Below are 14,834 nucleotides of genomic sequence, written 5' to 3'. Positions count from 1 at the left end.
GTGATGAGGGAACTACAAGTAGTGAGGTAAGACAGGAGCATCAGAGGCAAGAGCCAAGGCCCAAGTCATGCTTTTAAGAGACTAGAGGATTGTAAATTATTCCAAAGATAGTAAGTGAAGGATTTTAAGCAAGAAAAAAAACCCACCTAGAAGTGGGTAGGAGGTGTTGAGGGTGGATCATAAAAAAAAAAAAAAAAAAAAAAAGCATAGATTGAACAAAGATGTAAATACATAAATAAATTTAACTCAATCCTAAATTTTAAAAGGGGGAAAAAAAAGTATATGCTACAGTAAGTTCTTTTTATAAAAAAACAAAGTAACACTTTTTCTTGGTAAATTTTTTTTTTAATTTTTTTTTTAATGTTTATTTATTTTTGAGACAGAGAGAGACAGAGCATGAACAGGGGAGGGGCAGAGAGAGAGGGAGACACAGAATCTGAAACAGGCTCCAGGCTCTGAGCTGTCAGCACAGGGCCCGACGCGGGGCTCAAATTCACGGACCGTGAGATCATGACCTGAGCCGAAGTCGGACGCTTAACCGACCAAGCCACCCAGGCATCCCTTTCTTGGTAAATTTAAAGTATACACATACTATCACCAAAGTCTAGATTTTCAAGTCCAAACTTATTTTTTTCATACATCCCTTAATATATTTTTCTTAACACATTTTTTTAACAAATCTACCTGAAGTTGCCTTTATGGTAAACTTGAGTCAATTCTGACATTCGTTCCTGATGGATTTATGACCAACTAAGAACCAAGTAAAAAGATATCAAAGCACTATAGCTTTTATCGCTATTAAAATCAAACTTTGAAAACATAAAGGTACAAGTAACTCTTTACAATCACACTAAGGGAGAGGAGAAGGCCAATCTTCTTAGTAAGTCTGCAAGGCCTTTCAAAATGCAGTATCTGGGTATCATTCCAGGCTCATTTTTTATATGCTTCTTCATCAATTCATGAATACACAGTACATCTTTGGTACTCTTGGCATAGGCCTTTTTGTAAGTCCTTTATATGCTTTTAAAAATAATTATTGACATTGTGATTTTTTTTTTTTAACTTTCAGCAATGAAAGCTATGAAAAGCTACTAAATAAAATGTATCTATTTTGAAGTGGAACAATTTTTCTCTATGGCAGCATCTGATGGCCTCAAATCAAACAATAACCCTCATCAATTCCCACTTAGTAATTATTCTCAAGAGAGGACTAATTTCCAGTATTAGGCTAGTTATTTCTTATTTAACTCCATTCAATATTTTCTTCATGAGAGGATGGTTAGAACATCAAAACAGGATTCATCTGACAAATATGCAGTCAGCACTTTTTATGGGCAGAGAGAAGTTGCTCCCCCTTTACAAAAAGCCACATCCACTTAACTTGAACTAGGAATGGCCTTGCCCCTAAGGAAGGGAAACATAAGGATACCTAGTAAACATTTAGTAAATCAGCCTCAAATCAATTTAATCCGACTGCTGGTCCATTTTAACTTCAAGTCCTAATTCCAGGAACTCAGACCCTTCTTCCTTGTTGCCTGAGCCTCTAACTTGTGCCTAATTGCCAAACTTCCCTCTGTCTCTACTCCATAATTCCTCCTCACTTCCATCAACCTCACGTCTGGCATACCCCTGTTTTTCCTAGTCCTGGTTCCCATGTCATCCTATTCTGAGATCTTTCAGAATGCAGAATCCAAACCCAGACTCGTGCACTAGATCACTGAATACCTCAACATTTACCACTTACAGATCAGACCTTTATATCACACAGTAAGACCTTCCTCACACTATGCCCTACAGGCCTTACAGGGACATGTGCCTGGCATCTAGCACAGACTTCCCTGAAACCAATTACTCAATTGTTTTGGACATTCTTTCATTCTAGGATCTGCCCAGACTTTCTGTCCCATATCATCACTGGGATGCAGACATCTGCCATTCCCTGAATGACCAGTTGTGACAAAAATGGTCCTAAGTCCTGCAGGAAACACAAATATGTACAGGACATGATTCACACCTTCCAGATACTTACATTCCTTTCACACCTTCCAGATACTTACATTCCAGGAAGGAAGCTAAGATAAGTAACTACAGGGAGAGTCAATAGGTACTAAAAGCTTAAAGAAGCAAAAGAAAGATTTCTTTATATCCTCTGTATAATATTAGAGCAAAGCCTTAAAAGATGAAGATTATTTTAATATACTGAGATTGAATAGCTGGAATGTAGAAAATAGACACTAAAAGAAGTGAGAAAAGCGTATTAAAGCAATAAAGCCACACAGGTACAAAATGTATCCAAAAAAAAAAAAAAAAAAAAAAGGTAAATGGTCAGATGTGACCAAACTATAAAAGAGTATAAAGAAGTGAATCTAGACAGATAGGTCAGGGTCAGTCTGAAAGCGGTTCCAATGTAGAGCCATTAAAAATAGGTGAGCCAGGCAATATGATACAGTATTTGGTCACTGCCTGCTCCCATATTCTGTAATTAATAAAAACCGAAATATTTTTAAAAGCATAAAGCTAGATCTTGCTTAGATTATTTTTTTACTCACCCCCAGCTACCTACCAACAACCTCCGAATTTCTCGTTCTTCAATCAGTGAATCGGTGGGACCCAGTAGGAAAATGGGGAGAATAATAAAGGAACAAATAGAAAAAGAACCATTAAGTGAACAGAAGCATAGACTCTTTCATCTTACAAATGCTGGAGAACCCGAGATCAAATGGTCTGTCCCTCTGCTTTCTGACAAGTATGCCTTCCAAGTTCAGAGAAACCTCACCTCACTGTGAAACTAAGTTTAACACCAAATCCTGTCCAATCAGCTGGATTGTCTTCTGAACAGCATATGCAAATACCCTACAAAATTCACAAAAAAAAAAAAAAAAGAAAGAAAGAAAAATGGGCATTCAGGTCTTACTGTAGAAATACTGGCATTCAAAAGATGACAACTCAACACATGAACAAAAATGGCCTAGGAAAGGGAGCACTGCCTGTTCAGGGACCACACACCGCGAGACATGAGTCCCAACGTATCCTAACTCAACATCGTCAGTGCCTCGTTAGAGCCCAGGCTCCATTTATATTATCTGAACCATTCAGCACACTACCAATGCTCTCTCCTAAACCAGACATTCAACTCTTAAACTGAGTTCTTTGAGTATTAATTCAGCTCACACAAAGAATCAGACTCTGTGCTTGGCATTTGAAAAGATATAAAAATGAACCTGAACTTAATCCAGGACTTCAATACCTTCTTTGTCAAGCTGCCTCTTCTTACTATATGAAAAAAGAAGGGGGCAGAACTGGTCATAAAGAAAAAGGGCCTGGACTGATTGATAAACTACAAATCAAGAAAAAGGTGTTAAAGAAAAACACTGATAGAAAGTAGTTTTTAAATGACCAAGCAGGTTTTCTTGAATAAAGAACACAACTCGCATGCAAAGATCGGTATCTAATGACAAGAAGGGAAGTTAGAAGCGACTCAAGCATCAGACACTTGTTATCAATGGAAATAAGACAGTCATGGAAAAAGGAACAGGTTACTCATCATGATGTTCTTGAACACTTTCCAGCGTGGCTGGATAGGCAAGGCAGGAGAGCTCTGTGCAGCCAAGCCCAGGAACAGGACTGAAAACCACAGGAAGGACTGAGGTAGTGGTCACTGGAGGCAAAATCTCTGAGCGCAGGCAAAGGGTTTTTGCCCTGAAGCAGAAAGCAAACCATCTCAGAGGTAAGGGAAGTGGTAAGCTTTCACACCTAGCTGAGAGAAATACTGTAGAAATGCCAAAAATGGTGAGAACAGCCTACGCTATAAGCAGTACATTAACAAGGGACCATTTGTCGGGATAGAAGAACTAACACTAGACATGCTATTTTCTTTCACTTGCTTAAAGTGAAGTTTTCTCTCCTGTAACTAGTATACTAGTAAACTATATATTTATTTATAAATACATACTATTTATTTACAAAATATTTATACTTTATCTAGTTGATTCTAATTGCTTTGTAAGCATCATTTCAATAACACCCATCCACCATTTGAGCTGAGACATGGGCACCCATGCTAGAACAGCCTAATCATTAGATACAATCTGTGCCAAGCGGCTGCACACCCCAAGCCAGAAATGCTAGCGGTAGGAATGGGCTCTCATTATAAACAAAAGTTTTCTCCATTAAAAAAATATTTTTTACAAAGACCACGTGGCATTTCTCAGTGTGGCCTGAGGAACACCTGCCTTACTTATTGTAAATGTAGGTTCCCATCACAGTCTTTTTAAAGTAATCTCTATACGCAACATGGGGCTCAAACTCACAACCCCGAGAGCAAGAGTCTCATGCCCTACTGAGTGAGCCAGCCAGGTGCCCCTCAACTTGTTTTTAAATGTCAGTGCTTGTACTTATCCAATCAGAATCTCCAGACACAGACATTCTGAGGACTACAGTTTGAGAAACACAGTCATAGGACAAATGCTTTGAGAATATAACTTGTCTTGGTAGTAGCAAAAAAGTCACCCATATATTCGTAAACAGCTCTAAATATTTTGTAAATTACCTTCACTATACAAATAGATGTAACTATTTCAAGAAATCATGAAATAAATCCTTTAGGATTCATTTGATTAATCTCTAATCATTCTGCTTTGTAAAGCAGAACTTTCACTGAAATAGGAAACACATATAATAAACAAATTGAGAACCAACTTCTAAGAGACAGACATGACTACAGAAATAAAGGAAACAGAACCAGTCATGTTCTCTGAACCACAGCAAGAGAAGAAACTAGAGGGAGACACTGGCCAGTGGCACTGCCCAACATTTTGGGCTTATATACAAGAAGCAATAGGGGCATCCAAGTTATTTTCAATATACCAAGATGACAAACAACATGAAGGCTGGCTTTTATGAATCAAGGTGTCTAATATAATGAAATACGTGTTTACGAAACATTGATCAAACAACCACTCATGAACTTTCTGGCCTTTACTCTCCTATCTACTGCCTCTAAGCGCTCCTTCCTAGGAGTAGCCTCCATATCTCTCCAGGGAGACAGCAATCCTGTTGTTCCTCACTTTAGATGCGAAAGAAATACTTCACCCCTGCACAATCAGGCAGGGGTGATTCACTCAAATATTCGCTGACTTAAATCATGGCCCTGATAGGGGCAATCAGAGGTACAATGTCATCACCCCATCAGCAAGTCTTTATTGAGCACGTACCATGAAGAGAGCAATATTTTGTTAAATCAGGAGGAGTGAAAAAAAAAAGAAGAAGAAATCATGCGCCTACTATTGAAAACGTTACAAAGATAACACAAGGCAATATTGACTGTTATGGAATCAAGCACAGCATGGATTAGCAAGTTTACATCCTTAGGTTTTAGTTTATTTTCACAATAAATGAAAAGGTCAGTTTACACAATTTATAAGTTTCCTTCCAGTTCTGAGAACATCTGATGTAGTGAATCATGCACTTAAGGTCTCCTAAGGGGAAGCACAGGATGATAATGGTGAATGGAAAACCTGATTTTAGAAGGGCTGTTTAATGGCAGCACTAGGATACTAACTACAGATTACATATGTACACGATAATGTGGGTGTCTTTATCTCTTAGGTACAATTTCTTTTTTTATTTATTTATTTTGAGAGAGAGAGAAACAGAGCACATGAGCAGGGGAGGGGCAGGGAGAGAGGGAGAGAGAGAATCCCCAGCAGGCTCTGTTCTGTTAGTACAGAGCCCAATGTGAGGCTCAAACTCACAAACTGTGATATCATGACCTAAGCTGAAGTCAAAGAGAGGATGCTCAACCAACTGGGCCGCCCAGGCGCCCCAACTCTTAGGTACAATTTCTGCACAAACTTAAAATATTCTCTTCAAAACAAAAAGGTCAGAAATCTAAAAACCTGTACAGTAATGAATCTAAAAGAAAAAGTATAGATCTTGCTTATTAAACCTTAAGTGTAAGAGTAACTGTGTCCTTAAAAGAGTACCAGAGACTCATACAGAGACACACGGTAAGAACACCATGTGACAGAGGCAGAGATTTCAGTGATATCTGTCTAAAGCCAAGGAACTTCAAGGGATGCCGCCAACACCCAAAGCTAAGAAAAGGCATGGAACGCCTTCTCCCTAGAGCCTTCACAGACAGCATGGCCCTATGCACACCTTGATTCCTAATATCCGACCTTCAGAACTATGAAAGAATAAAATTCTGTTGTACTAAGCCACTCAGTTTGTGGTCATTTGTTGGGGCCGCCCTAGGAAACTAATATAGGTGTTAAGAGCCAGGGTCCAGAGCATACAGCTCCTGGACCACAGCAGTCACAGTATGGTTCTGGGGGCCCCCAAAAGAGCAGTATCTTCCTTATTGTGGCTGTGTCTTCGTTAGGATGGTGACGGTGCACTGTCCCACTGGCAGCCTTACGATCAGGGATGAGGCAGCAACTCCCTTGGTGGCCTGGTAATGGGAAACCTTGCTGGAAGCTCAAACTCCGCCCCTAGCCCCTGCCCTGCAACCATCAAATACTATTAAATACAATGTCATAAATTCCTTCCTACATATAAAAACAGAGAATGATTACAGGAGTGATAGGAGAACTGCCTGATAAAATACAACTCTTCATCAACAGCTGGTATTTTAAACACTCAAGGTCATAAAATGATAAAGCCACGTTGAAAACCACATGACATTTAACAATGAAAATATTTATCGAATGTAGAAACTTTATTAAAACTTTACTTTAAATATATGTTGAAAACTGTTAAAAATGCCAGTTTTTACTGAGTACGTTCCCTGCCATACTATTCTTAATGTGTTCTAACACCAGACTATAAAGAAAACAAAAGTGAATTTGTACATTGCCATAAGAAACTGAGAATAAAATATCAATTGTCTCCCATAAATTAAACCATCAATAAGCATCCTTTCTGTATATCTTTCAACTAACTTGTATTTGTTAAATAACAAACCATGCCTATAAAGTGTTTGCAATAAGGGCATGTCATTTTCCTAAAACAAATTACCTATTGTCCAGTTCTGGTGTCCTCACGACAGTATGCAAACAGATCACATTACTTTACTGTATGGTCCACCAGCTAGATATAAAAAGCAATGGAAAGTTTGCAATCCCTTTCGTTTTAGAAGTACAACAACTTTTCATAAACATATCTGTTCAATTTTCCCAGTCCTAATGTAGTAGAGGATATGTGGCTTTGTTATGGTTACAACCACAACAAAAATTACAGTAATCTGCCAGGTAAATATGAGAATATGAGGAAAATATTCTCACGATAACAAAAAGCAAAACTGTAAGACTACCAGAAAGAATATTTTTAATTTTGCCATTTTCAATTAGTATTTAAGGATCGTTTTGCAACTCCCATTTTTCATTATCCAAAATATAAACCCCCCCAAGCCTCTTGTGTTTTTTCCTGCCTGAGGAACCCAGGATTAATGCCTTCTCCCCATACTCCAAAAAACATAAAAACATTCTCAAACACGGGAACCAGTAAATTATGAATATGGAAATCACAGAGCAGAGAGGAAGAAGAATTCAAGCAGAGAACACAGAACAGACAGCAGACCTAAGGCACAGTGGGCAACAGGGCCTGTCATCGGAAGAAACTGAGAACAGCAGATGCGTTTCCTACCACTGAAGGTCCTAAAAACAGAAATAGGTGAAATGAAACTAACACTTAGAGCCCACTATCATACCTTTACATAGATGTTTTCATTTATTCCTCAAAGCAATCTTACCTGAGCTGAGAAAACCGGAGTCCCAACCAATCAAGTAATTCAACCAAGGTCATAGAGTAAGAGGCAAACCCAGGCTTAGTCTTTTTCACATGATGGTAAACACAGAAAATGATCAGTATTTGTGCAGCAGGGTTGGATAAAGGAAAGAGGCTCCTTGTAGCTGGTGGCAACCAGCCTGGAAGTTCCGAATGCCCCAGGCCCTACCTGGCTACCCGGAGAGACAAATACTCTGGCACACCCAGAACTCACTCCTGGCTAGGGCTAGGAAACTCCACTGAGTGATGTCAAAGCCATTGCATTTTCCATTCCATTCTCTGGCTTCTCAGCAGCTGCACCCAGGTCAGCCTACAGCCAATTCTTAAAACAAAGGGAGGAGGTATCCCACACACAACCCAAGCCACATACACCCTGACTTCAGGCCCTCTCCAGTAATTTTTTTAAACTGGGAGAAAGTCTTTTATAAAAGACTACATCAATTTTTTCTAAAAAAAAAAAAAAAAAAAAAAGAAGAAGAAGAAATCTGCCCACTGTCTTGCTCATGCCAGAAATCCCCCCTAAAAAGTAACAGAGGCAGTCATTCCAATCAGCTTAAAATAAAAACTATGAGTTAAAGAAACACACCAAAATACATTTATATTAAAGCGTTATCTGTCAATCAAGCAAAGATTAAATATATGACATCAGATTCCATCTTGGTTTAGTAAGAGAGAAGCTAGAGAGGAGCACATTCATTCAGTGTCACAGGATAGGTGTGGGGACCCCAAGAGGCAAAGAATGATAGAAAACTTTGAAAAAGCAGATAAATCTAAAAGAGGTTCTAAGACTTATGAAGTCTCTGAGATGAAACACAAAATTGGGGTATGAATAACTGGGCATTATTCTGAGGGGACTGGGAAAGATCAAGAGATTGTCACAAGCATCCAAGAACCAAAAAAGGCTATGAAATACTCCTGTGGAAAATACACATCAAGCCAAACATCAAAGGTCTAGAATCTTATTTAAATCTTTGGTATTATCTTCTAGAGCTGGGGTGGGCCTCCAGCCTATTTGTGCAAATAAAACTTTACTGGAACACAGCCAATGACAGAGACCATACAGCTCACAAAGTCAGAAACACTTACTCTCTTGTCCTTTAGAAAGTTTACAAACCCCTGTTCTATACAAAAGCAGCCTGGAACGAGAAAGTTACCCTTAACTACTCACTTACATTGATTATCAACAGAAGACCCATAGCAAGATTTACAGAAAGGTCTATCTCCATTAAGTAACAGTATTTCTAAATTTTTACAGACCAATTAAATAAGTTCCATTCATTTATACCCTGTTCTGATTAACACCGTGGGTAGCTATTACAAAACAGTTCATTGTGTAAGCTCATTATATAAATAATACGGCAGAGCTGTTACTTTGACAAATGTTACAGTTTTCCTGCTCAAGAAAAATAAGAAATGTTTCATGATCGGGGCCCCTGGGCAGCTCAGTCAGTTAAGCATTTAACTTTTGATTTCGGCTCAGGTCATGATCTCATGGTTCATGAGTTCCAGACCCCGAGTGAGGCTCTGTGCTGGCAGTGCAGAGCCTGCTTGGATTCTCTCTCTCCGTCTCTCTGCCCTTCCCATGCTCTCTCTCGTGCTTTCTCTCTCGCGCGCTCGCTTTCTCTCTCTCTCTCTCTCTCTCTCTCTCTCTCTCTCTCAAAATAATAAACTAAGAAAAAGAAAAAAGAAAGAAATGTTCCATGATCATCTATCTGCCATCCTTATTCTCACTGCTCACTAAAAACCGTGAAACACATTCTCTGTTTTCATCAGAATGAAAAAATATGTTATGAAGATATGTAACATGCGGTGGTAATCAAATTATTAGTCATCAAAAGAAGAACAAAGGGGCGCCTGGGTGGCGCAGTCGGTTAAGCGTCCGACTTCAGCCATGTCACGATCTCGTGGTCCGTGAGTTCGAGCCCCGCGTCAGGCTCTGGGCTGATGGCTCAGAGCCTGGAGCCTGTTTCCGATTCTGTGTCTCCCTCTCTCTCTGCCCCTCCCCCGTTCATGCTCTGTCTCTCTCTGTCCCAAAAATAAATAAATGTTGAAAAAAAAATTTTTTTAATAAAAAAATTTAAAAAAATTAAAAAAAGAAGAACAAGTAGTTTAGAAGTTTTCTAAGAGTGAATTGTTATACATTAGTTTTACACACGTGAAAAAAATTCTCAACTGCCATTATATCCTGCAAATAAACATATTTCATTACAATTATATAACCAAATGTTATCGGGGAGCCTGAGTGGCTCAGTCAGTTAAGCGTTTGACTACGGCTCAGTTCATGATCTCACGGTCTGTGAGTTTGAGCCCTACATCGGGCTCTGTGTTGACAGCTCACAGCCTGGAGCCTGCTCTGATTCCGTGTCTCCCTCTCTCTCTCTCTGCTCTTTCCCTGCTCGTGCTCTGTCTCTCTCAAAAATGAAATAAAAACATAAACAAAAAAAATTATAACCAAATGTAATTTACCTATATTCCCTACAAAAATGAGGGGAGGAGGAATTAAACTGAAACACTCAAAAGTATGAAGAAACACTTCTTAAAGCATCTAGCAATATATTTATGAAAATGTCAATAAAGTAATTGCGGATAAAGCAGTTCAGAGAAACGATAATCACATACGTCATTTCCAAGACATCCTCAAGTATTACACTAAGTATATTACCATGTTTTATATATAATGTACTAACTAAAATTCCACCCACAAAACTCTAGAGCAAATACCTGAAAGGACAAATATTTTAATTTGAAGGAAACCAGGAATGTAGACAAGAGGGCTGCTTTGTGTAACTGCAGCTACAGTGCAAATTTTTTAAATACCAAAACCTATTTTTAAAAAAAAATCAAAGGAAACAAACCTGAAAGGAGTTTTGCAACCTATTATCTAATTAAACAACTTCTTTTCCAAAACTGCATTTAATCACCATTCTCTTTTCAGATACCCTGAATGGTGGCTACCTTAGTAACACTACAGAGATACATTTTAAAACATGAGACAGTTTGGTTCTAGAAACTCTGCAGACGTCTCTAATGATATCTCAGACCACATCTTTATGGGGGGAAAAAAAAGGAAATCTACATTTCAGTAAGGGCACACTAGTTGAGAAGAAAAGAGCACTTGAATGTTTGCAATAAATCAGAGCTCAAAACTTTCTATTGTAACTAGCAGGAAGAGGAAGGGGAGGGAAGCGTGAGATTAAATACTTACATACACAAACTATAACCACGCTTTCAGTCATTTAAAACGACAATTCTGATTTTTACAATGTGGGTACGTTAGTAAGCTGGCCTTAAATCTCCTCTCCTCCACCAGTATGTTGCCATCATACCATCATACCAAACGTGCTTTCCTCATTCTTGGAGTAAGTGCTGTTTTATTGCACTGGAAAAGAGCTCTTGAAATTGTCCAGCCTAAGTGGGAAAAGGAATGGAGGGTGCTACAGGTATGATCTTCATAAACGAGCCTGAATAGTAGTTCCGAGTACAGAATAAAACTGCACTGAAGTTACGCTCTTTCCTTTTTAAATTGATAAAGATTCTTAACCGTGGAAAGATTCCCAAGTAATTGTGGAAGAGTTTAACAGTTTAGATTCTGACATTCCCTGGTTTTCGTTTACAGGTAATTTCAGAGTAAAACTCCGTGAGTCCACCTGGACATTTAGTTTGATCACCTTCGTTTCTTATCAACTATAAAGCTTCAATCGCGGTGGTGAGTCCAAGATGCAGCTCAATTATGAAACGAGACGTACACGACGGGTCAGAGAAAATTGGAACTTCCTCTCCTTTATTCTTACGTATCTATTTCTCATCCCTCAGACTGGGAACCCTCCACCAGCAGACATCCTTCCAGGAGGAACTTTTTCTCCCTCCTCCGAGCCCAGGGCTGGGGTAGGAAGTACCCGCCCTCCCGAGCGGGAACCGCGGTGTCCTCGCCGCTTATTGGCTGTGGAAGCCGTCAGTGCCGCAGAGGGCGGGGCCTCCCGGCAGAGAGCAGAATCTCAGGCCCGCACCTCTCCGAGGGTCCGTGGGCTTCCCACCCCAGAGAAAGCAGCCAGCCTCCACTAGGGGTTCCTTCCCCTTTATTTTGCGAGCCCTCCTCTCTCAACGTCCCCATACAGTTTCTGCCCGTTTGACTCCTCCACGAGGCAATTTTTTCTAAGCTCCAACATCTCTTCCCCACCCCAACAAGCTCCCAGTCTAGGACCAAACAGAAGATGCTGTGGTTTGGGGAGTTAAGCAAGCTGTGGACTGGATCTCCCGAGGATAGCAGAGAATTCCTTCCTCTGTAAATGATAACTGTTTAAGTTTTATGTTAACTGTTTTAAGTGCATTGGCCTTCGGCAAGCATTAAAGCCAAGAAAACTCGGCACCTCTTCAGTAAGAGTTGCCACTTGTCAAAGTATTATAGGGTTCATTGTATCTCCTGTTTAACTATCCACCGTTTTCAGTGTTTTTTCCGGTTGTCCCTAATACTAGGTCACGCCTGCAACAGCTCAAGCTCCTGTACAAAATAAGTTTATCATACATACATTCTGTACTTTATCCTATAGAGCAACATGGCGAGAGACACAGCTATCGCCTGCAAGGAGTGTGCATACTTCTTGAAACTACAAACTCTTTGGAGGAAGAATTAGACACAGTGGTTCTGTTATGATGGATACATGATGTTCTACAAACTACACGCATTTGATTTTTTTCAACAGCATCTTTATGATCAGCAGAGGAGGAAAATCATTTCATTTTTGTAATGTGTTTCAGACTTTCAGTTCCATCACCAGAACTGCCCCATGATGGGAGCCTATCTTATTGTAAAATAAATACAGTTTTAGTATTTATCCCTAACAAGGACTACAGCTATGAGAGAACACGATTTATCTATTTGATACATCATTTCCCAAGGCCTACAGCATACAGGAAAGAGACAAGAAGTTCTTCAGATCTCACTGCAGCATCTGCTAGGTTGTGTTGCTTCCTGACACCGTCCTTGGGTAATGTGGCCAACTCATTTTTCTTTCGGGGGGTGCCCTTCGTCTCTCTAGCCTTGGCCTCAATTCTCTATTTGTTTCCCATTACCACGATTACCAGCAAAGTTCTCTATTGCCTTGCAATCACTCTCACATTTGCTAATCCTGACAGGGTCCCGCTAAAGCCCATTCTCCAACAGGTCCGCCGTCCTCTACTTCTCCAGCCACTTCAGCTTCTCGCTTAGCTGCACGGCTCCCACCACCCACTGTCTCCAGTGAACTTCACTCCTCTAAATCTGGCTGCTGCCGAATCCTGACAGCTGGACTTAACCAATCGGCGAGGGATAAATAACCGACGCCGCCAATGAGCGGCAGCCGGGGGGTGGGAGGCGGGACTTCGCCTAAGTTCCTCGGGTCCTGAAACCAAAGACCTGTTGCCGCCGCCGCGGTGGCCGCGGAGTTTCTTAGTTACCGCGGCGCCCACGGCGGCCGAGGCCGCCAGAGCCCCCGCGGGGCACAAAGCTCCTGCCGCCCGCCCCCGCCACTGCCAACGAACTGGACTGAAACCCCCACCCAGCCCGAGTGCGGCGCGCCCCGCCCCACCTCCCCCGGCGGGGGGGATCCCGGAGGCCGCCCCGCGCCTTCCCGACCCCCCCCCCCCACCCCTCCCGGCTCCGCAGGCAGTCCCACCCGGCCGGGGCCGCCCGAGACCCCGGCAGCCACTCACCAGGAAGTTGGGAGTTTTCCGTTCTCCTGCCCACGAGGGACCCGGGGCGTGCGGGCGGGCGGCTCGGCCAGGCGGCGCCGCGGAAAGGCCCGCTGGGCCGGGGGCTGTGGCTGCGAGGCCGGGAGCCGATCGCCACCTCCCGCCGCGCCGCCCCCGCGGACGCTGCAGGCGCGGGCCCCCACCCTGCGCAAGGAGAGGCGCGTCCCGAGTGCGAGCCTAGCGGCGGCCCATCCTCCCGAGACTCCCGCTCCTCCTCCCGCGGCCGCCGCTGTCAGGAGTGTAAACATCCCGGCATCCCCGAGGAGAGGGGCGGGGCGGCCGCCGGCCCCTCCCCGCGCCCCGAGTCCCGCGCCGCAGGTCCCGCCGGCTGCGCGCCCAGGCCTCCCGCTCTCCTCCTCTAGGCGCCGTGCGCCCCGCCGCTTCCCCGCTGGAGCCGAAGCCGTCGGAGGGGGCCCCTCTGGCGTGTGGCTCCCTGTTGTCAGGCCTGGCGGGATGGGCGGGGGTGTCCATCTGCCCCCCCCCCCCAGCCCCCTTCCCTTACTTGGGGCCAACTTCTCTCTGGGCCGGGTCGGCTGCTTTTTGAGAACTTGTCTTTTATCCATTTATGTTAAAATTACCCCACTTGCAAGCAGTAAGCCGAACCGGTGACGTCCCCTTTCTTCTGGATCACAGCGTTTTGATCCCATCCTCTTTCACTAGGTGGTTTAAACTGACTTTGCGCTAAGCACACCTTACATTAAAGAGGCCTAGCTTAGAGAACAATGGCTTTTAGGACATGTCTGAAAGGTGAACGAGGTGGTTTTGCATTGAGAATCTTTGGCCGGGGGGGGGGGGGGGGGGGGAGGGGAGGAGAGTAGGGGGGCAGGATACACCAGAACCCTAGTACAGGAACTGCAAAAGGCTTTACTACTTCGATAACTGGACACGTATTACTGGGAGACGACAGCTAGGAGGCAGTATGGAGTCAACCACACTTTGATTCTAATCTCAGTTCAGGGATTATTAACTTTGTGACCTGGCCTCAAGTTATTTTACCTCTCCCGGGTATCGGTCTCTTTGTATAACGAGAATAGTAATAATACTCATCTCTAGGATTACGGTTAGAAATGAGATAAGCAAAGTGCTTAAATACAAGAGCCTAACATGTAAGTACTCATTAAGTAGTTGTTACTGCCCTTAGGTCTTTCACTAGTTGGACTTACCTACCAAAGGGTAGAGAGCCAAGAATGAGTAGATTATAGCTCAAATACTTCAAAAGTTAACGCTATGTAGTTAATATTTGGAAAGTTTATTTTCAGCAAAAAATAATAGTAAAGATCTCAAGAAAAGATGTTGATTCGATTGGCTCAAGAAGTAATAAT

General features: G+C 42.3%; 1 protein-coding gene across 2 annotated transcripts in view; it reads right to left on the bottom strand.

The window, feature by feature from the left end:
- NEK7 (NIMA related kinase 7) overlaps nt 1–13,779 on the bottom strand; it is a 163,846-nt gene extending 150,067 nt beyond the window's left edge. The window contains exon 1 of one of the 2 annotated variants that reach the window (XM_043568322.1): nt 13,474–13,779. The gene's annotated coding sequence lies outside the window, so the exon portion shown is untranslated. The remainder of the gene's footprint in view (nt 1–13,473) is intronic. The other variant, XM_043568323.1, reaches the window with a different exon arrangement.
- Between the last annotated feature and the right edge of the window lie 1,055 nt (nt 13,780–14,834).

Source organism: Prionailurus bengalensis, chromosome E4, assembly GCF_016509475.1.
Source record: "Prionailurus bengalensis isolate Pbe53 chromosome E4, Fcat_Pben_1.1_paternal_pri, whole genome shotgun sequence".
NCBI classification, from domain to species: Eukaryota; Metazoa; Chordata; class Mammalia; order Carnivora; family Felidae; genus Prionailurus; species Prionailurus bengalensis.
This window is presented reverse-complemented; position numbering and strand designations above follow the sequence as displayed.